At 53.9% G+C, this 21,396-nt stretch overlaps 1 protein-coding gene and 1 long non-coding RNA gene across 16 annotated transcripts in view; both read left to right on the forward strand.

The window, feature by feature from the left end:
- Positions 1–365: 365 nt before the first annotated feature.
- LOC116581294 lies at positions 366–2,495 on the forward strand. The gene is made up of 2 exons (XR_004281991.1): positions 366–781; positions 1,809–2,495. It is a non-coding gene; the product is annotated as an uncharacterized LOC116581294 (long non-coding RNA).
- Positions 2,496–20,051: 17,556 nt separating this feature from the next.
- The window catches only part of SUN1 (Sad1 and UNC84 domain containing 1), a 54,912-nt gene continuing 53,567 nt past the window's right edge, over positions 20,052–21,396 (forward strand). For 6 of the 15 annotated variants that reach the window (XM_032327730.1, XM_032327734.1, XM_032327739.1 and 3 more), the window contains exon 1: positions 20,053–20,184. The gene's annotated coding sequence lies outside the window, so the exon portion shown is untranslated. Of the gene's footprint in view, positions 20,185–21,396 lie in introns of all 15 variants that reach the window. The other 9 variants (XM_032327735.1, XM_032327749.1, XM_032327750.1 and 6 more) reach the window with 3 other exon arrangements.

A 21,396-nucleotide genomic window follows, 5' to 3' on the forward strand; every position in this document is an offset into this window, starting at 1 on the left:
CGTGCCCCCAGCGCCCGCTGCCCCAGGCCCCCCAGCACCCCAGTGTCCACACCCTCAGCAGCCCCGGTGCGCGCCCGCGCCCCCAGCGCCCGGGCGCCTCCCAGAAGCCCGACAGGTGCCCCTGCAGCGGCGGCGAACAGGTGACCACAAGCCGGCCACCCTGGCCAGCCCCCGCCTGCACCTGTCGCCGCCGGACGCCGCCCGCTCCCGCGCCCCGCAGCCACCCAGGACCTTGACTAAGAGCTCCCGCGCGGGCCGCGCCCCCACTTCCCAGTCGCCCCCGGGGCGAGGGCGCGGCCACGTGACCCGGACCCGCTAATTCGCCTACGCCGCCGGCACCGGAAGGCAATGCGCTGGCGCTTCTGCGCATGCCCAGCCCGAGGCCGCGCCTACCCCAGCGCCGCGGCGTGGTCCATCCCCGGGCTCTTCCCTGGCGGGGGAAGCATTGCTATCGAGAGTCAGATTCCTGCCCGGGTCGGAATGACCTGGACGAGGTCGGCTTTGTCCGTCTCGAGAGCGTCGGACTGCCTGACGGCAAGTACTGGGACCACTAGGGTTCGAGCCGTCCTCGCCGCGCTCACTCCCCCCGCCCTCCTAGTGGGGGAGGAGCCCCGAGTTGGGGAGGAGCGCTCGTCGACAGCGCAGTGAGTGAGTCCGCGCTCCCCCGGAGTGCTCCGAGTCCCGGTCCTGCTCGTCCCGGTGCAGCGCCTACGGTGGGCAGTGAGCCCGCGCGCCCCTGGGTTCAGCCCCGAGTCCCCGTCCTGCTTGTGCAGCCCCTGCGGTGAGCAGTGAGCCCGCGCTACGCCGGGTGCTCCGAGTCTCAGTCCTCCTCGTCCCCGTGCAACCCCTGGGGTGGGCATTGTGTCCCCGGGGTGCTCCGAGTCCCCGTCCTGCTCGTCCCCGTGCAGCCTCTGCGGTGGGCAGTGAGTCTCTGGGGTGCCCCGAGTTCACGTCCTGCTCGTCCCCGTGCAGCCCCTGCGGTGGGCAGTGAGTCCCTGAGGTGCCCCGAGTTCCCTTCCTGCTCGTCCCCGTGCAGCCCCTGCGGTGGGCAGTGAGTCCCTGGGGTGCTCCCAGTCCCTGTCCTGCTCATCCCCGTACAGCCCCTAAGGTAGGCAGTTAGCGCTCCCCCGGGTGGCCCTGCTCCTCCCAATGCAGCCTGGCACCCCATACCACCCCTAGGGAGCACCCAGGGTGCTGCAGGGCTTTGGGGTGTGGTCCACTAAGAGCCACCCACGTGCTCTTAGCCACATCCTTCCTGGTGGGAAGTATACTTCTCTGAGACCAGGGGTGGGAGGAGGAGGCTGGGAGTGCCCTTCCTTCCTTTTTCACCACACCCTCCTGCTACTCCAAATCAACCAGCACTTAGAAGTGGGCCACTTAAGCAAGTGGTCAGTTCCAGTGCGGGGACAGGAAAATACAAGATGAACCTGGCGCATCCTGTGTCACTAGAGCTAGGGAGGGGCTTGCAGAATGATGGTGGGATGGGCAAGGACTCAGGAACCAACCTGAACCGCCAGTGTGGGAACAGTGTGAGCTGCAGAGCAAATAATACTACTGAGTTATAACTTACAGGGTAACAGAAATACTCTAGAATCCATAGCGATAAAGAGTAAACAAGTAAGTGAGGGAGAAGAAACAGCTCTTTCCTGTGGAAAGATCACAATTAATAGACATAGTAGGAATGAGAGAACTGGAAAAATAACTTTAGGCGAATGACAGCATAGTAATTGCAAGCCAGATCTCAAAGATGCTAAGACTAGTGGGCAAAAGTTTTGAGACCGATTATTGCCTCAGATCTCTCTCCCAAGATACTTATTAACAGGGACAAAGAGTAACTTCATAGTGGAAAAACTTGATCAACACACCTCAACCAGGTAATTAAGGTATGCAACGACAGCATCAGCCCCCGACGTCCTAATGCATCGAGAAAGATGCAGCAGCACTCCTGTGGTTTTCTTGCCAAAAATGTATCCCCTCAATTAGATCATGGGAAAACTTCAGAGAAATCCAAGCAAGGACGTGGTACAGCGTAACTGAGTACTCTTTAAAAGGGCCAAGCTCCCAAGAGAAGGAAATTCTGAGGAACTGTCCCAGGCTGGAGGTGTCTAAGGAGAATGACAACTGAATGCAATGTGGGGTTGCAGTTTGGCTTGGACTAGGAACAGTACTACTGTGGAAAACCATGAAATCTGAGTGCAGTCTGTAGTATAGCTGACAGTATCTGCCGTGGACTGAATGTTTGTGTGTTCCTGGAACTTCATCTATTGAAACCTAGTCCCCAGTGTGATGGTGTTAGGAGGTAAGGCCTTTGGGAAGTGCTTAGATCATGAGAATGGAACCCTCATGAATGGCTTCAGTACCCTTGGAAAGGAGCTGAGAAAAGACAGCTGTCTGTGAACCCAGAAGTGGACTTTCACCAGGCACCAAATCTGCTTATACCTTGGTTTTGGACTTTCAGCCTCCAGAACTGCAAGAAATAAATTGTTTTTTAAGCACCTGGCCTGTGTTATTTTCTTACAGTGGCCCAAACAGACCAAGACAGTATTACACCAGAATTAATTACCTGGCTTTGATGTTTGTACCATAGATACACAAGATATTAACCTTAGGAGAAACTGGGCAAAAAGCATTTGGGAACTCCCTGTGACTTTTTTTTTTTTTTTTTTTTTTTGCCAAATATAGGTGGGATAGGGTGAATTCATCCCTCTGCTAGACCAGGTGAGCAAGGGATAGTCTCGCTTGTGTCCCAGGAGGGCAAGCTGATGAGAAGCTCGGACAGGTGCCCCTTCATGAACTCCCTGGTGCCCAGTGTGCCTCTGCTAGCTTGTCTGGTAAGACGTCCCGAGCAGGAACAGGCTTGGCAAATCAGAGGGCAGCAAGGAAGCCAGATGAGCAGGAGGAAGATTGCAGGAGGCGAGCTTGGACAGACAGCAAGCATCAGATGGGTGAGGCCCCATCAAGTGAGGTTAGAGAAGGTATTCTTTCTCATTCTACCCCTTCACATCTCCCATCTCCATTTTTAAAAAAAGATTTATTTATTTATTTATTTGGCAGACAGAGATCACAAGTAGCTGGGCGTGGGGGAAACAGGCTCCCTGCTGAGCTTGATCCCAGGACCCTGAGATCAGGACCTGAGCTGAAGGCAGAGGTTTTAACCCACTGAGCCACCCAGGCGCCCCTCCCATCTCGGTTTAGTACTGGGTTTTTCTCAGTTACCTGTGTAGCATTGTGTAACACTTAGAACTTAAACCGCTGTATCTTGTCCAGCAGCATGGGACAGTATCTGCCCTCTCGTACCACAGAAGACAGGGACCCATCCTTGACCATTTGCCCTGCTTCCACCCACCTCCCAGCTCCCGTCACCTAGATTTTGGCTTGCACATTGTCAACGTTGCTGCCGGTCATTAGAACAGATTGAAAATGCTTTCTTCATGCTTTATTCATAGATGGGAGTCTCAAGGCTAAAAATCCATCAGGGGTTTTTCTGTTGATGGCTGCATGTGTTTAACCTATTGAACAACCTGTTTCACTAGCACTTGCCCCTCTCTGTGCTCAATGGCCTTAAAATGATTATATTCCATGAGCTGCCCAAGCGAATGCTGCAGTTGGTCTGCTTCGTATTTGGACCACAGCTTAGGTTTATAGCTTTTTCTTTTATTTATTGAGTTTCTGATTGCCTTTATTTTTTGTCATTGACAAAAGAGTGTGCCTTCACCATATCCTCACATTGACCAGCCTCATGCTAAGTCTTGCCCCAAATGTTCTCCTTTTCCCCTGGAGTTTTATGTCTCAGAACCCTCCGGCCTCTGCCGCTCAGGTCTGCTCCCCAGCCATCACTTTGGACATCACCCCGCAGGCCTCCAGACTGCTCCACTGGTCCCGTGCTTTCCCTGTTCTTGGTGTCCCTTGTTCTGTGAAGTACATCGCAAGCATGTCCTCAGAAAGGGGTGTCTGTACCAAAAAGACCTTTAACTTGCCCTCATAGCCAAACATAGACCTCTAGATCCCAAATTTGCCTCTAGAATTGTGATGGCACAGCTCCATTAGCGTCTTGCTGTTGACAGTTTGATGATCTTTCCTTTCTAGGAGTCATGAGTTTTACTTCTGGATGCTGTTAATCCTTTTCCCCTAATATTCTGAAATTTCACAAGAACACTTCTAGATGGGATCTTTTCTTCGTTCACTCTGCTCTGTGCAGGAGGGGCCCTTTCTCCTAGTTCCCTCCATTCTCTGGTTCTAGAACGTCTGTGTGCATGGTGTTGAACTGGTCCCCCTTGATGAAGTTTTATTTATTTTTTATAAAGATTTTATTTATTTATTTGACAGAGATCACAAGTGGCAGAGAGAGAGAGAGAGAGGAGGAAGCAGGCTTCCAGCCGAGCAGAGAGCCCGATGCGGGACTCGATCCCAGGACTCTGGGATCATGACCTGAGCCAAAGGTAGAGGCTTAACCCACTGAGCCACCCAGGCGCCCAAAGTTTTAAAACGTAAGTAAGGTCCAGAGCCAGCGACCAAGAAAGAATTCTTGAGATGTGTTGGTGCAGAATAGTGGTTTATCAAAGCACAGGGACAGGACCCATAGGCAGAAAGAGCTACTGGCCCTCGGTCCCCAGGAGTGGCTGTTTATATTCGCAAGAGTTGGGGAGGTGAGGACAAAGCGGGTGTTCAGAAGGGCTGTCATGTGGTAAAGAAGACTCAGGATACTGGAGGCCTGGTTATTGTCAAGCCAAGTTGTGGGGTTTTTAAAATTTTTATTCTAATGAGATACCAACATGAAGACAGTTGGGAGTCTTCTAGAAGTTAGGCTGTTGTAAATCACTAGGAGATTTGTAAACCGAGGGAGACGGTCCTGCAAACGGAGGGAGACTCCTGTCCTGCAAGACTGTGATCTCTACTAGTTAACCATTTATTCTTCTGTAGGGCAGCCAGGAGTGCCTGAGGAATGTCACACATGTCACAAGGCGGGGCGGGGGGGTGGTGGTGGTAGGGAGGTGCATGTAGGGTGCCAGCTTCTGCTTTGTACTCCTTAGCTAGCCTTTTGCTCCCTCATCACCCTCACTCCTGTCGTTTCTCACCTGTTCTCTTCTTCCTCCTTTTCTTTCTATTGACCTTTTTATTTCAACCACTTTTTTTTTTTTTTTTTTAGATTTTATTTGACAGAGATTGATCACAAGTAGGCAGAGAGACAGGCGGAGGGGGGGTGGGGGGAAGCAGGCCTCCTCCTGAGCAGGGAGCCCGATGCAGGGCTCGATCCCAGGACCATGAGATCATGACCTGAGCAGAGGCTCTAAACCACTAAGTCACCCAGGCGCCCCCGACCACTTATTTTTTAGAAGTCTCTATTGGGGCACCTGGGTGGCTGAAAGGGTTAAGTGTCTGCCTTCTGCTCAGATCACAAGCCCAGGATCCCCTGTGTTGGGTTCCCTGCTTCTCTTCCTCCCTCTGCCCCTCCCCCTACTTCTCTTTCTCTCAAATAGATAAAATCTTTTTTAGAAAAGTCTAGTTTTCTTGGGGTGCCTGGGTAGCTCAGTGGGTTAAAGCCTCTGCCTTCAGCTCCGGGTCATGGTCCCAGGGTCCAGGGATCGAGCCCCGCATGGGGCTCTCTGCTCAGCGGGGAGCCTGCTTCCCCCCTTTCTCTCTGCCTGCTGCTCTGCCTACTTGTAATTTCTGTCTGTCAAATAAATAAATAAAATCTTAAAAAAAAAAAAAGTCTAGTTTTCTTTAAGTGAACTTTATTGATACTGGATTTATGTACAATTAAGTGGTCGCATTTTAAGTGTACATTTTGATCAGTTCTTGTGCAGTTTTGTTGTTCTCACCACAGTCAAAACACAGTTGTCCTGGGCCCCTTCCCAGGCACACCCCAACCGATACCCACACGGGGAGAGGCAGCCAGAGAAGCAGGCGTCCCTAGCATTCACTTTTTTTTTTTTTTTAAGATTTTATTTATTTATTTGACAGGCTCTGGGCAACCACTGATGGGATTTGCAGATTGGAGCAGTGTTTTCTGGACCACGATGGTGGTCCAGAGTGTGTTTGGGATCCTGGTTCTTGCATCTGGCAGCAGGAGCTTACATTTTGATTGCTGAATGGATTCCACTGTGTGCACATAACACAACAGTTAACACTGTTTGTCGGTTGACTGGTGTTTGTGCTTTGCCAGTTCATGTTTGAATGATGCTTCTGTAAACAGAAGTGCATAGGTCTTTGTGTGGACATGTTTCGCTCTTGCTTGGGCAGCTCCCTAGGAGTGGCCCAGCTAGACGGTGTGGTGTGTATTTAAGTACATACTAAATGGCTGATGTGCTTTCCAAAGGAGTTGTATCATCTGGCATTCCCTGGAGAAACGTAGGAGTTGCATTTGCTCTGAGTCTTTGCGGTCACTGGGTGTGGTCAGAACGTTCTGAGATGTGCCAGGTAGCTCAGCGTCCCTGACAGGCCTCCCACCTCAGGAGAAAAGTTGGCAGGAGCTTCATGTCCAAGAGCTCACTGGGCATTGGGGTCTTTTTGTGAGGTATGGAAAGGAGGGAGCCACTGGAGACTTTACCAGATGCCAGACTGAGGAAGGGCACTGGAGACCTTACCAGATGGCAGATTGAGGAGGGAGTTACTTGGGAAGACCAGATCCGCTCAAAGGCTCCTAAGCACTTTGGGAGACAAGATCTGTGACCTCCTGAGCCGGTGCTGTGTGGCAGGCCTGGGGAAGGAGCAGCTGTTCCAGCCCAGGGCTTCGGTTAATCCCCTCGGTGCTGGCCTCTCCCCCGGACCCAACCCAGGCTGAGCCTCTGAGACCACAGGGGGCATAAGCCCCCCTCTGCCCAACCCCAGCCCCCAGTGCCTATGCTGAAATGAAGCCTCCTCTGCCCACTGCCCACCGCTCTGCCTGTGCTTCCTCTTCCCCAGAAATGTTCAAAGTCTCTCCCCAACTGCTGCCTCCGTCCTCCTACGTCACTAGTCTCTGCCAGTCATCTCCCTGAGGCCTCAGGTGAGAGGGAGGAGGTTGCCTGTGGTAGGATTTCCGCCTCCCGGTACGACATCCACACAACTGGCTCTGTAGAGAAAGCCAGTTATGAAACAGCACATACACCAGCTCCCCCCTTTTTAAGATTTTATTATATATTTGAGAGAGCACAAGCAGGGGGAGAGGCAGAGAGAGAAGCAGGTGTCCCTAACATTCATTTTTTTTTAAAGATTTTATTTATTTATTTGACAGAAATCACAAGTAGGCAGATGCAGGCAGAGAGAGAGGGGGAAGCAGGCTCCCCGCTGAACAGAAAGCCCAATGCAGGACTCAGTCCTAGGACCCTAAGGTCATGACCTGAGCCGAAGGCAGAGGCCTAACCCACTGAGCCACCCAGGTGCCCCCCTAACATTCACTTTTATAAAAATATGTAGTACGTACAGAGAAAAGTGACAGAATAGGTGTTGAAATGTTTGAAAAAGTTACTTCTTGGTGGTGGGGATTAAAGGAGTCTGTACATCTTTTTAACTTTAAGAAAAACTTTTACATGCAGGTCACCTGGGTGTCTCAGTGGTTAAGCATCTGCCTTTGGCTCAGGTCATGATCCTGGGGTCCTGGGATGGAGTCCTGCATTGAGCTCTCTGCTCAGCGGCAGCCTGCTCCCCGCCCCCACCCCCAGCGGTGTACTTGTGTTCTCTGTCTGTCAAATAAATAAAATCTTAAAAACAAAAATGTAAGTGGACATTTTAGATGTGGGGGAACCAAAACGATAAATTTACATATGCGAAGAGCCTGATTAATCAATGGCTGGCCTGGTCTACCAGAGTGAGCAAATTCCCACAAGTGCTCATAAGTTGTCATCCTATGGACTGACACCAGGAATCCGGGTTTCAGTGGCTTGACAGAACAGCGCTGTAAGTCAGCCTGAGCTGTGCGCTTGACCACATTCCGCGTTTCCCGCTGCGTAAAAGAGAGAGGGATGTCCGCAGTTCAGAGAAAGGGTGTTGGAAGAGGAAACGAGGAGTGAGATGGCTCAGAGCGTCCTGGGACAGAAGGAAGCGGGTTGTGACCTGCTTAATTAGTCTTATTGTGGTGGTGTTCTCCCTTTAAGAGTCTTGCATTATAAAGGATCAAAGTATGGACAGACACCAGAGCTTGGATGAATCTCCAGGGAACTGTGATGAGTTTAAAAAGCCAACCTCAAAAGCTTACGTCCTGTGTGATTCCCCTTATATAATATTTCTTTCAAGTAAACTATGCCCAACGCAGGGCTTGAGCAACTTGTGACCTGGAGACCAAGAGTCAGCACACTTTGTGCACTGAGCCAGGTGGCAGATGGAGATAACATTTTTTAAATGATGGAATTGTAGAAAAGCAGGGCAGATTTGTGGTTTCCAGGGTTTAAGCCCCAGGGGAGTGGGACCGGAGGATGCGGGGGGGATGGGGTGGTTATAGAAGGCCGCAGGGAAGACCCCCGTGAGGCCGAAACTGCCCAGAGAGACTTCCAGGGGGGAGAACCCGCGCAACTACGTTATAGGCCCAGCCTGCAGTGCAATCCGGGAGGTCTGCATAAGGCGGGTGGATTGTATCCATGTCAATCTCCTGTGACAGTGCACCCTTGCTTTGCAAAATGCTACTATCGGGGATGGAAAGGGTGTGTCACTTCTTAGAACTGCATGCCAGTCTACAGTTACCTCAGAAGTTTCAGTGAAGCAGAAAGTTGTCTGTGTGTGTCTTCAGGATACATAATAACATAGTCTCCAAAATTAAAATGTCCAGTAAAGGAATTTTTTTAAGTGTAAAATCATGTGTTGTGGTGGCAGACAGAAAGAAACATTACACAATTTCTTCATGATTTCTTCTATTCATTATTATTAATTGCACTGTTAACTAGTCCTGTGGTGTTTTTGTTTAAAGAATAGTATTAATGTAACAGAAAATTAAGTACTACAAAATAATGCATGGTTTCAAAAAACACCTTTCTTCATTGTTTATATGAAGTGATAGCACACGTGTGGGTAGTTCTTTTCTATGATAGCTCTGTGTTTTGGGGTGAGGTCTGGTATGTCTTCATCCTGGGCTGGCATTCTAAACCCTCCGTCCCTTAATGCCATCCCAGGTTCTCAGGCGCCCCGGCAGCGACAGCCCAGAGGGCACTGGTGGCGAGGACTTGAGGGTTATCTCTGCAAGAAGGGGTCACACTACACTTCTGTTGAAGCACAAGTGACCGTCGTCGCAGGGAGATAATCCGAGAGCGGGGAAAGGTGCTCATCTGGGCCTTCACTGAACTCCTGGGCCAGGCTTGGGGGAGTTGGGGCTGCAGGGCTGGAGGCAGCCCACTAAAAGACACAGTCTGGAGAGATAGGTGCCTGGGGTTTCCTAAGGACGTCCACCACCAAAACCCACAGAAGCCCCAGACCCAGCGTCGTCAAATTAAAGTGAGCTATGGCCCCTCTCCAGTGGAAATCACCTTCATGGACACCCACCTCCATCCCAGGGTGTTTAAACTATTTTAATTGTAAACTTCCTTAAATCCGTGCAAATGGGAAACTAAACATAAAGACTTTGCGCTCTTGGCTGTCACGCAGCTGTGAATCCAGCTGTGTGCACAAACCGAAATTACCAGGAATGATGCGCATACTGTGCCCAAGTGGGCAGTACTGCCGTGGCTGAGCCCGCCCCTGTGTCACACCCTGAGCGCGGTTGGAGCAGGCTGGCTCTCCCCACTCCTCCCCTGCTTGAATCCCTGAGTGGGAAATGACATCTGATAAAGGGTTAGTAACCAAAGTGTATAAAGAACTGATACAACTCCACACCCAAAAAGCAAACAATCCAATAAAAAAAAAAAAAAAAAGGACGGAAGAGGTAAACCGACATTTCTCCAAAGAGGATAACCGAAGGGCCAGCAGCCACATGGGAAGACGCTGGACATCACTCATCATCAGGGACATGCGAGTCAAAACCACCAGGAGGTACCACCTCGCACCTGTCACAGCTGCAAAATTCAACAACAGAAGGAACAACGGGGTGTTTAAGTGTAAAATCCAACAGAAGGAATCAGCGAGGGTGCGGAGGAAGGGGAGCCGGGTGCGCAGCTGGTGGGACTGCAAGCCGGGGCAGCCAGCCTGGAAACAGTGTGCAGCTTTCTCAGAAAGTTCAAAGCAGAGCTACCTCACAACCCCGCAGTTGCACTACTGGGTATTTACCAAGAAACCCCACAAAAATACTAACTCAAAGGGAGATACACACCCTTATGTTTACAGCAGCATTATCTACAGGAGCCAAGTTATGGAAGCAGCCCAGGCGTCCACTGATATGAATGTGTAAAGAAGGTGTGGTATGTGTGTGCATGTATGTGTGTGAAAATGACTCCACCATAAAAAAGAATGAGATCTTGCCATTTTCAATGACGTGGATGGAGCCAGAGAGCATAATGCTAGGCAAAGTCAGTCACTCTGAGAAAGACAAACACCGTATGATTTCACTCCTACGTGGAATCTAAGAAACAAAGAAAAAAAGAGACAAACCAAGCAAGAGACTCTTAATTTATTTAATTGAGAGAGAGAGAGCGAGAGAGCACAGGTGGCAAGAGAGGAAGGAGGAGAGGGAGAAGCAGGCTCCCTCAGCAGGGAACCCCACTCAGAGCTCCATCCCAGGACCCTGGGACCATGACCTGAGTCGAAGGCAGACGCTTCACCGACGGAGCCACCCAGGCACCCGGGGAACCGACTGTCAGCCGCAGAGAACAGACCCACTGATGGTCAGCAGAAGGGAGGTGGGGGGAGGGGGAAACAGGGGTGGGGACTCAGGGTGCACCTGTCTTGATGAGCGGGGTGGCAGGGGCTGATGTATGGAAGGGATGACTCCCTCTGTTGGGCCCCAAGACTAATATACTGCTGTGTGTGTACTAACCAGCACTTGAATTTTAGAAGTGGAACAACATACTTTGCTAATTGCTTGCTGTCCGACGTCCCTCCCCTAGCAGAGCCTGGGGCACGGGGAACCCCCAGCCTGAGCGCCGCTGCCCGGCTCTGTGCTTCGCAGGAGGAGGTCATTTTCTCTGTGCACAATATTTCTAGGGAACAGAAGCCACCCAAAATCTCTCTTGCCTTTGACGCAGTGACCTCACTTGCAGAAATTTCTCAAAGGAACTAGTCCAGCCAGAGAGCAAAAGTGGGTGCTCAGGTGGTTTCCGTTCATGGTGGGACATCTCCAGCCAGGAGCAAATGTCACTGGGGAATTTGCGCTGACCATGATGGGGGCTCTCACGAGAAAAGGTACAGGACAGCTCCATTTTTGTTTAAAGAAGGAAGTATGTCATGTCTAAAACATGAAAGGCTGTTCTTTTTTGTGAGTTGCTGCTGTGATTTTTAAAATTTTTTATTTATTTATTTTTTTAAAGGTTGTATTTATTTGACAGAGATCACAAGTAGGCAGAGAGGCAGGCAGAGAGAGAGGGAGGAAGCAGGCTCTCTGCTGAGCAGAGAGCCCGATGTGGGGGCTTGATCCCAGGACCCTGAGATCATGACCTGAGCAGAAGGCAGATGCTTAACCCACTGAGCCACCCAGGTGCCCCGTTGCTATGATATTTTAAAGTAATATTAGGTTCCCCCCCCCGCCACCTCATTGGGCTTTTTTTTTCTTCTTTTTCTTTTTTTTTTTCTACAACACAGCTTAACTGTGAAGTGGAAAAAACAATAAAAACTGAGCAAGAGGGGCACCTGGGTGGCTCAGTGGGTTAAAGTCTCTGCCTTCAGCTCAGGTCTGATCCCAGGGTCCTGGGATCAAGTCCCGCATTGGGCTCTCTGCTCAATGGGGAGCCTGCTTCCTCCTCTCTCTCTGCCTGCCTCTCTGCCTGCTTGTGATCTCTGTCTGTCAAATAAATAAACAAAATATTAAAAAAAAAAAAAAAAAAAAAAAACTGAGCAAGAGCAGCTCCCCGCCGTGGGTGGCCTCCCCCCCGGGTCAGAGGGCAGCCTCCCTTCCCTCCTCGCTGGCTCCCAGGTCCCCGCATGCAGGTTGCCCTTTCTCCACCAAGGAGCTGGAGTCCCTGAGCAGGTGGTTTCACACCCGGCAGGAGAACAGAATTCCTGAGTTCCATGGCCCCGGGGAGGTGGCTTCCCAGACGGCCCGCAGAATTGTGCTGAAACACATGTGCTGTACAATGTACCACATTCACCATGTTGCCGTGGGTCATTTGGGCTGTGGAGCCTGTTCACACTGTCCCCACTGCCCACCATGTCCAGGGCTCTTGCATCCTGGCAAGACAAACTCTGTCCCCTGGCCAGCCCCACTGCCCATTGTCTGTGAGTCCGACAGCTCCAGGCCTTCTCAGACAGGGATGCGACACGCTGTCTGTCATCTGGTGCCTGGTTTATCTCACGGGGCCACATGACCTCCAGACTCGTCCCTGCGGTAGTGGGCTCAGAGTCTCCTTGCTTCTGCGTGGCTGAGGGACAGCCCACCACGTGGACGGGCCACCTCGCATTTATCCATCAGCTGGCAGTGGACACGTGGGCCGCCTCCTGCGCGTGTGCGGGGGGACAGTGTTTCTGGAGGTCCTTCTTTGGGTTCTCTTGGTCACCCCCTACCGTGGAGTTGCCCAGTTGCTCAGGGGTGCCAGCCTGTTTTATGCCAACTGCACCGCCCTACACGCTCATAAAATGGTTAATTTTGTGTTGGGTGAACTTCACCTCAATCAAAAGAAAATGTTAGAAGTGGGCAGGGTGTTGCTCAAGAGACCAGGATCTGGACTGGGGCTTCTCCCCTGAGTGACCTGAGAGCCAGGGGCGGCTGTGAATGGAGCAGCCATGGGGTGGAGAAGGGTTGATGGTGAAGGGTGGGCATAGGGAGACCGGCTGGGAGGCTCCCGTGATCCTCTGAGCTAAGGCTGGTGGCGGCTCAGGTCAGGGGCATCTGTCTGAATGGCAGGCAGGACCCGAGGGCAGGTAGGGTACAGGTGGAAGGACACCTCCCTCCAGAATTCCCAGGTTCCCGCCTAGAGGCATGAATCTGGGCTTCGTCAGCTTAGGACGTGTTGAAAGGAATGGCGTTGGATAGAAATAGGAAGTCCTAGGATGAGCCCCAAACTCCTCAGCATGCGGGGGTCAGAGGTATGAGGAAGGAGTCAGACAGCCAGGGGACGTGTGTGGAGGACGGGCCCAATCCAGATGTGGCTGCCCCCAGCCACCGGCTTGCGGGAACCAGAAATGCAGGGGGAATAAAACAGAAGCCCGTGTGGAGAGCGAGGGCCTCTAGGTATGGATCTTTGAATTCCAGAGTTAGGGACGACGGCCACTGCTGTCCGTCTGGGTGCTTCCAGGAATCCCTATGTCTGTCATGCATGGGATGCCGTGGCGGACCCTGGGAGCCACGGACGGTGGCCTTCAAGGGATGCCCCCGCCTGAGCCCCGGGCCCCAGGAGGAGCCTGAGGTGGGCAAGACAGGAACCAGCACCAGGAGACGTGAGATTGTTTCCCCTGAGATGCTGCTCCTGGTAGTTTTCCTTCCTGGCTTCTCCACCAGCTCTACCCTCTATCTCACGTTGGCCCCATCGTCTAGATGCACAAAGCTCGGGCTTGGGTTTCTGACCCCGTCTTTCTTACTCCTCTGCCAGGAGTCAGGTTCTGTTTACAGCTGAAAGCCAGAACCTGCTGCTAGACAGGAGGTATGTGCAGCACGGAGAAGAAAGGGTCCTTCCCTCTGGGAGCTTAGCAAAACAGGCATCCACTGCCCTCCGTCTGCTTCCCTCGTCTCAAGACCACGAGCAGGCCACAGACCGTGGCGCCTGCCTCACCTGTCCACACTAGCCAGGCTGCTGGTGCAACTTCTGCCTTGGTTTCCCTGGTTGTCGGACCATCCTGCCCAGCAGCAGCGGGGAGACAGGGAGTCTCAGGGACAGGCAGTTTGGCCCAGGCTCCAAGTAGGCTGATTGATGCACAGGCGGAGAAGCAGCCCCTGGCTATGCTCTCCTGCCTGCCTGTCCTTGTCCCTCCTTGCACCTGCTCCTTGTGCTCCTCTTCTCTGGATGGAGGCCTTGCAGGCTGTGCCAGTCCCCCAGCGGGAGAGGCCCAGCACCCCCAGGGGCCAGGTCCTGGTGCCAGGATGTGCACCCTCTCCAGGGAGAAACCCAGGCAGTGGGCTCTGGTGCAGAGCATAGGGAGTAGGCCCCAACCCGAGCCATGCCTCTGAAAGACCTTGTCTTCACGCCCGTGACATGTGACAGTTGTGAGTGTCCCTTGGGCTGGTCTGCGGGAGTGCAAGGTGGTGCATTGGGCCCGCAGATGCTGGGGTTTTGGAGCTGTGTGGCCCACCTCCCTGCAAGCCCACAGTGGGGGTCCTGAGCCCTCCGCCTGCCCCCAGACTCCAGTGGGCTTTGGCCTCAGACTGTCCCTGTTCCAGAGCCCACCCTGAGTTCCATGGCATAGCTGTAGACAGCACTCCCACCATCACCCTCTGTGACCATGGACATCACTTACTGCTTGCTTCCAGAGGGCCAGGAGCTGCCAACATGTTACTGCCATTCTCTGGAGGCCCTGCAGGCAGACACAATCAGTCCTGTTGATAGGGGAGGCCATTGGGGCCCAGGGAGGCCAAGGGCTTGGGTCAGTGCCCCACAGCTCCAGCTGGCTGAGCCAGGGTAGGGGTGGGGTCAGAGCTGCTAGCCCCCAGCCCACACTCCTCCCACATACCCCTCAGGAGAACATAACAACTTAGAAGCTTCCATCCTCAATACTTGTCATTATTTTATTCCATACTCCTGGGTTAAGGCATTGCAAAGTGGCATCTCTTTGCCATTTATTTAAGTGACGTGAAGTTATGTTGAGAAGTTATTTTTAGCTCTAAACCATGGGAAAGTAGCAGAGAAAGTTTGATTAGGTTGCCTCTGCCTTGACTGAAATCCAGTGTGTTTTTCTTCGTTAATTCTTTGGAATTTATGTAGTCATAAATATAAGTGAATTATAGTTGTATTAATTCACACGATATACAAATGTATGGAACCCACTTCATTTATTCCTATGATATATAAATGTGCTGTTTGTAATCATAATCTATAGTAACTTTTTAAAAAGATTTTATTTATTTATTTGATACAGAGGGGCAGAGGGAAAGGGAAAAGCAGGCTCCCCGCTGAGCATGGGGCCCAATGTGGGGCTCGATCCCAGGACCCTGAGATCACGACCCGAAGGCAGGTGCTTAACTGAATGAGCCATCGAGGCACTTCTATATTTAGTAACATTTTAATAAATGCTTTACAAATATTATAAAATAAGAATTCTTTATGGAACATAACCACATTAAATCATTTACTTTTTTTAAAGATTTCATTTATTTATTTGACAAGAGAAAGATCACAAGTAGGCAGAGAGGCAGGCAGAGAGAGAGGAGGAAGCAGGCTTCTCGCTGAGCAGAGAGCCCGATGCGGGGGTCGATCCCAGGACCCTGGGATCATGACCTGAGCCGAATGCAGAGGCTTAACCCACTGAGCCACCCAGGCACCCTTCAAACATTTAGTATAAAGATAAGTTGGGTCTATCTAAAATTGTTATGTGTTGTCTCTGTGCTGAGAAGCCCTACTGCTGGGCAGAAGACACACCCACAGGTGGTGTTCATAGTGGTGAGACCCAGGAAGGGCTTACCACCCATTGGTGAGAACAGGTCTGATTTACTCTGTTCGTCTTGTGGGGTATATCCAGTGCAGGGAATGGAGCAGAGCCCTTGGTATCCAGGCCTAGCGTGGGGGGAGGGAGGCACACTGAGCAGCACAGCGGTGCCCTGGTGCTCCGCGCACCTGACCCCCGCAGCAGGGCATGCACCCTTACAGGAACCGGCTTATGCGCGGGAGGCCAAGCTGCCTCGAGTCTGTCCATCAGCCTCCCTGTTGAGGGAAGACGTTGAGGGCTGCAAAGGGGACCAGCAAGCCTTAGGTCTATGTATCATCTATTGATATCTATCCATCTTATCTTTACCTATTTATTTGACTTCCGTCTATCCCATCCTAGGTGGAAGGGGGAGGGAATTCAGCCCTCCTCCACGGCCCGCTGTCATCCTGATCCCTCCTGGTTTCACGCAGTTACTCTCTGGATCATTCCCTACTCCTCTGCCGTCCTCTTCCCCAAAGGGCTTACGGTTGGTGTCTCTCTTCCTTGCCGTGAGTGTCCTTATTACCCACACAGCCCTGCTCAGTGTGTCTTCACTCACCTGAATGGTGTTATGCAGAATAGTGGGGTGAGTGTATGTGTCAGTCCGGGTTCTCCAGAGAGACGGTGGAAGACACGGCACGTGGGGCAGGTGTGTACATGTGAAAGAGAGAGATATGCATATATGAAACTGGTTCACGGGGTTATGGAGGCTGGAACACGCAGCAGTGGAGACACAGGAGGGCTGCTGGTGTAAGCTCCAGCCTGTCTGAATCTAAAGGCAGGAGAAGAGCTGGATGGGCCACCGGGAGCCCAGATATTCATGCAAAGATTATTCTGGACTGTCTGCGAGGGAGTTTCCGGGTGAGGTAAACATCTGATTCCATAGACGGACTCAGGCAGATGGCTCTCCCGGGAGTGGGTGGGGCTCGCCCAGTCCACTGTGTGCCTGGAGAGAACACACGGTGGAGAAAAAAAGGGATGCTCTTGGCCAGCTGAAGCATACGGTGAACCAGCATGCCGTCTGCTCAGCGGGCCTGGGACACCCTGCCTGCCAGGGGGGTCCCTATTTGCCCAGGGCAGAGTGTCGGGACCAGCACCTTGGAGGGAAGGCCCTGCTCAAGTTCCCTTCCCAGGGGCCTGGGGGCGGGTGTGCAGTTCACGGACTCCAGGATCCCCAAGTCCTCCGCCCGCCCACCAGCACTTGGCATCCTTCCCTCTGCTACTGACTGGATGGAGGTGGGGCGAGGGGGAATTATTCTATTTGCATTTCTCTCATCCCAAATGAGCTCCAGCATCTCTTCTTAATTTTTGAAAAATTTTAAGGTTTTTAAGGTTTAATTTTTAAGGTTTTTTTTTTTTCTCTACACCTAACGTGGGTTTCAGACTCACAAGCCTGAGATGCACAGTTGCACTGACTGAGCCTGCCAAGTGCCCCATCAAGCATCTCTTCTATTCCTGTCATGCATTTAGGTTTTTTCCCAGTGCATTGCCTGTTCACACCCTTTGCCTGCTTCTCTGCTGTGCTCCTGTCTTCCTCTCGATGATCTCCAGGAGCTCCTGGACGCTCTAAGCAGTAGCTCCTTGTCTGTTTTAAATGTGGCAAATATCTTCTGACTGGTCACCAGCTGCTGACTTGTCATGGTGTCTTTTATGGAACAGACTTTTTTTTTTAAAGATTATATTTATTTGAGGGTGCCTGGGTGGCTCAGTGGGTTAAGCCGCTGCTTTCGGCTCAGGTCATGATCTCAGGGTCCTGGGATCGAGTCCCGCATCGGGCTTTCTGCTCGGCAGGGAGCCTGCTTCCTCCTCTCTCTCTCTCTCTGCCTGCCTCTCGCCTACTTGTAATCTCTCTCTGTCAAATAAATAAATAAATAAAATCTTAAAAAAAAAAAGATTATATTTATTTGAGAGAGAGACAGACAGACAGACAGCATGAGCGGGAGGGGCAGAGGGAGAGGGAGAGAATCTCAAGCAGACTCCACACTGAGTATAGAGCCTGACGTGGGGCTCAGTCCCAGGACCCTGAGATCACGACCTGAGCTGAAAACAAGAGTTGGACGCTTAACCGACTATACCCCTGGGCGCCCCCAGACACCCTTCATTTTAACATAATTCATCCGCGTTCTGCCGTTGATGTACTTCTGAGGTTTTGTTTAAGAAATCCTTCCCTGCCGCAGGGAAACAAATTCTCCTTGACATCTCCTCTAGACACTAGAGTGTTTCTTTTCATTTGGCTTTCCAGTTATCAAGCAGCTGGTTTTATTTCTTTAAAAATGAAACTTCAAAAAGGGACATGACAAGATAGTCCCAGTTAATTTGGGATAGTGGAATCAAGGTGGATGTCACAGTACTTTCTTATAGTTTAACACTTAGAAACTTTGAAAACTTCTAAAACTGTTGAGTTCATTGTACAAAATACAGTAACACCAAGTAGGACTAGAAGAGCAATGCCCCTACTTGGAGTTGCTGGCATCATTTTTCCAAGCTGTGTGTATGTGTGTGTGTGAGAGAGAGTGTGAGTGTGTGAACACATGAAATCCCACAGCATATACTGTTTTCAGTTAATGGCTTGTCATTTCCTGAGTGCATTTCTTGGCCCAGTCTCTACATTTATGTGACACTATAAAGTGCTTTCTTTCTTTTAAAGATTTTTGCTTATTTATTTGAGAGAGAGAAGCAGAGCAGGGGTGGGGAGGAGCAGACAAGGAAGGAGAGAGACCAGCAGACTCCACGCTCAGTGGAACCCATGACTGGAGCTGAAACCGAGTCTACGTCCAAAGCAATTGATCCACCCAGGTGCCTGTTTCATTTTGAAGAGCTAGCCTTGTTCTTGGATGTGTCTCCTTTATGATTTAAGTCTGTGATGTCACCTTCAAGTCACGTTTCCTTATTGCGACTTCACACCGACTAGATGTCACTTGAAGAATTTCTTCCTTTTCTCTGGAAGCCAGTGTCCACACAAACGTGGCTTCCTGGACCAGTGAATGAAGGCCTCTAAGTCTTCAACCCCCACCTCAGGGTGCTGGCATCTGCTTTTCTGTCTGCCCCGAATGCTGCTGGTTTGCTCCCTTGTGTCTCCTGTGTCCCCACCTGCCTGCCACATTCATAATTTGCAGGCCTCCCACACCTCAGCCCTGCCTCTGCTTGTTTTCCTCCAAGCTTGCACAGAAACACAGAACTCCTCCCATCGGAATGTGGGGACAGAGAATGTGATTTTCTACGTGCTTCAAAAATGCACCTGCTATAGGAGGCATCCAGTGAACATGGGGTCGTGCCGTGCAACCCCAGTGAGGAGAGTGCGCCCACGGAGCTGTCCGGGAGTGAACACGCTGGGTTTGAAATAACGGGATCAGATGGCCGAGGGGAGCGGAGAAGGCCCACAGCCAGAGGGAGGGGGGCAGAGTGGGGGAGCCGGGCAAGCAAGGACCCCCCCTCGCCCCTGACCCTGACGGAGCCCACAGAGAAGTGTCCCCTCTCGGGCCTCCTCGTGAGGCCGGACTAGGTGCTCTCTCGAGTGCTCCTCCCTGGGCCGAGAGGCCCCGCGTCGCGATGGCAGCGGAGGGACTCCTGCACACAGCTCCCCCATGCAAACGGGTTCCAGCCCGCTGAGTCCGGCTGCCGTCAGTAGGAACTAGTTGAGCCCAGACGAAGCCAACGCAAACCCCGCACAGGCGGGGGCGGGAGCCAGGTAGGCGTGCAGGGGTCCCCCGTCCCTGGTGCGGCCTTTCTCCCAGGTGGCAGCTCCAGGACACAGCGGGCTGCAGGTTTCCTCCCCGCACTGTGCGTGTGCGTGAGGAGTCCTACCCTGCTCTCCAGCGCTTCTCCGTCCTAGAGCATCCCTCGTGCTCCCGGAGTCCTCCGCAGGGCACCGTGCCAAGCCCCTCCCCCACCTGCGAGGCCATCTGGTCGGCCCCGTGGCGCGCGCGTCCGGGACCCACCGCAGCCCGCGCCCCCCGCCCCAGCAGTCCCCACCCCTAACACCCACCCCGGGGAAAGGGCGTCCGAGCTCTTCCGAGAGAGCGAGGTCGCAGCGTGCGGTTGCAAGCGGACCGGCGCAGACTCGCGGGGGCCCCCGGCCGCCGGAGCCTCAGTCTCCACCCGGGTCCCGGGCAAGGGCGGACGGCGGGCGGGGCGCCACCCTCGCATGAGCCCCCTAGCTGCAACTCAGAGCGGGAGGCGCGGACCCCGCGGGGCGGAGACAATGGCTCCGCCTCCGTGCGGCCCCTCCCGCGGCGGCCGCGGTCCCGCCTCTGCCGTACAGCCACCGCAGCGTACGTCGCCCCCTCCCGCCGTACGGTCCGGCGCGCCGCCTCGCGGCCCCGCCCACTTCTCCGCTTGAGCGGTCGGCCTCAGCTCGCGATTGGCCAGGCTCCTAGATATGCCGCCTTCTTACTGGCCAAGGGGCTTCAGGTGGCGCGCTCCAGACTGGTGGAAGTCTGCGTTGCTCCCGCCCGCCTCCAGTCGCGGCCCGCGATTGGCTGGCGCCCACAAGGTCTCTTCTCGAGATCGGGTCTGGGTGGCGCGGATCAGGCCTGGGGCGGCAGCGGGGGCGCAATCGGTGGTGGCTGTGGCGCGAGGCAGGTGAGTTCCTGGGGAGGGGAGGGGAAAGGTGGGAGGGGTGACGGGGCCGGAGCGAGGTCGGCGGGGGGAACAGGAATGGGGCTAGGGCGTCTCTCACAGCGGGCGGGAGCTGCGGGCCGGGGGCGGCGGGCACGGACTGTGCCGCGGGCCCCGCCTGTGCCCCCAACGGCCGCCGCCGCCTCCTCGGCCTTGCGCGTCCCCGCACCTGGCCCGAGTCTGCGGCAGGCGGGTCCCGGGGGCGTCTCCTCCGCCCGACGTCAGCGGGGTGCCGGCGGGGCTGTGGGGACGCTTGCGCACCCGGGGACTTCTGTCGTCGCCGCCCGCCCCTACCCGGGCGCCCCGGGTGCCTACACCCAGGAGCCCCCGCCTCCCCCGACGCCGACACCCGGGAGCCCCCGCCACCCCCGACCCCCGGGAGCCCCCCCCTTCCCCCGACCCCCGGGAGCTCCGCTTACCCCGATTCGACTCCCGGGAGCCCCCGCCTCCCCCGACATCCCCGACCCCCGACTCCGACACAGGGGGAGCCCCCGCCGACCCCGACTCCCGCCATCCCCGACCCTGACACCCGGGAGCCCCCGACACCCCCGACCCCCGGGAGCCCCCGCCTCCCCAACCGCGGCACCCGGGAGTCCCCGCTTCCCCCACTCACCCAACACACGGGAGCACCCGACCCCCACCACCCCCACAACCTGGCTCCCCAGCCTTCCGCACACCAGGGTGCCCCTGACCCCTGTCACCCCCAACACTCCGGTGCCTCCGATCCCCGCGCCCCCAACACACGGGAGACCCCCACCCCCGTCATCTGGGCTCCCCTGACCCCCCACCAGGGTCCCCGGCTTGGCCTCGGGGTGCTTGATCTCGCTGGAGCCCGGGGTGGGGCGCTCGCCCCCTTGACCTGCTTTGCAGCTCTCCTACAGGTCCCAGAGTTTCTGCACCTGGTGCGCTAGTCCTGGTTGGGCCCTCACCCTCCGCCCGCCAGAGTGAGCAGGTGTGGAGTGCTTGCCAGCCCCGGGGTGGGGCGGGGCCCGGGGCCTGCCTTCCATGTGGGGACCTATTCGTGCCCACAGGAGCACTCCGGTGTGCGGGGCTTGCCTTCCCAGGGTGCTTGCGGCCGGCTGCCCCAGTAAGTGCTGCTCGGTCTCAACCCCGGGTGCGCGCACTGTTTTCACTCCCAGGGTCTGCAGTGCTTGGAAACTTGGGTTTTGGTTTATT

This window comes from Mustela erminea, chromosome 20 (genome assembly GCF_009829155.1).
Source record: "Mustela erminea isolate mMusErm1 chromosome 20, mMusErm1.Pri, whole genome shotgun sequence".
Classification (NCBI taxonomy): Eukaryota; Metazoa; Chordata; class Mammalia; order Carnivora; family Mustelidae; genus Mustela; species Mustela erminea.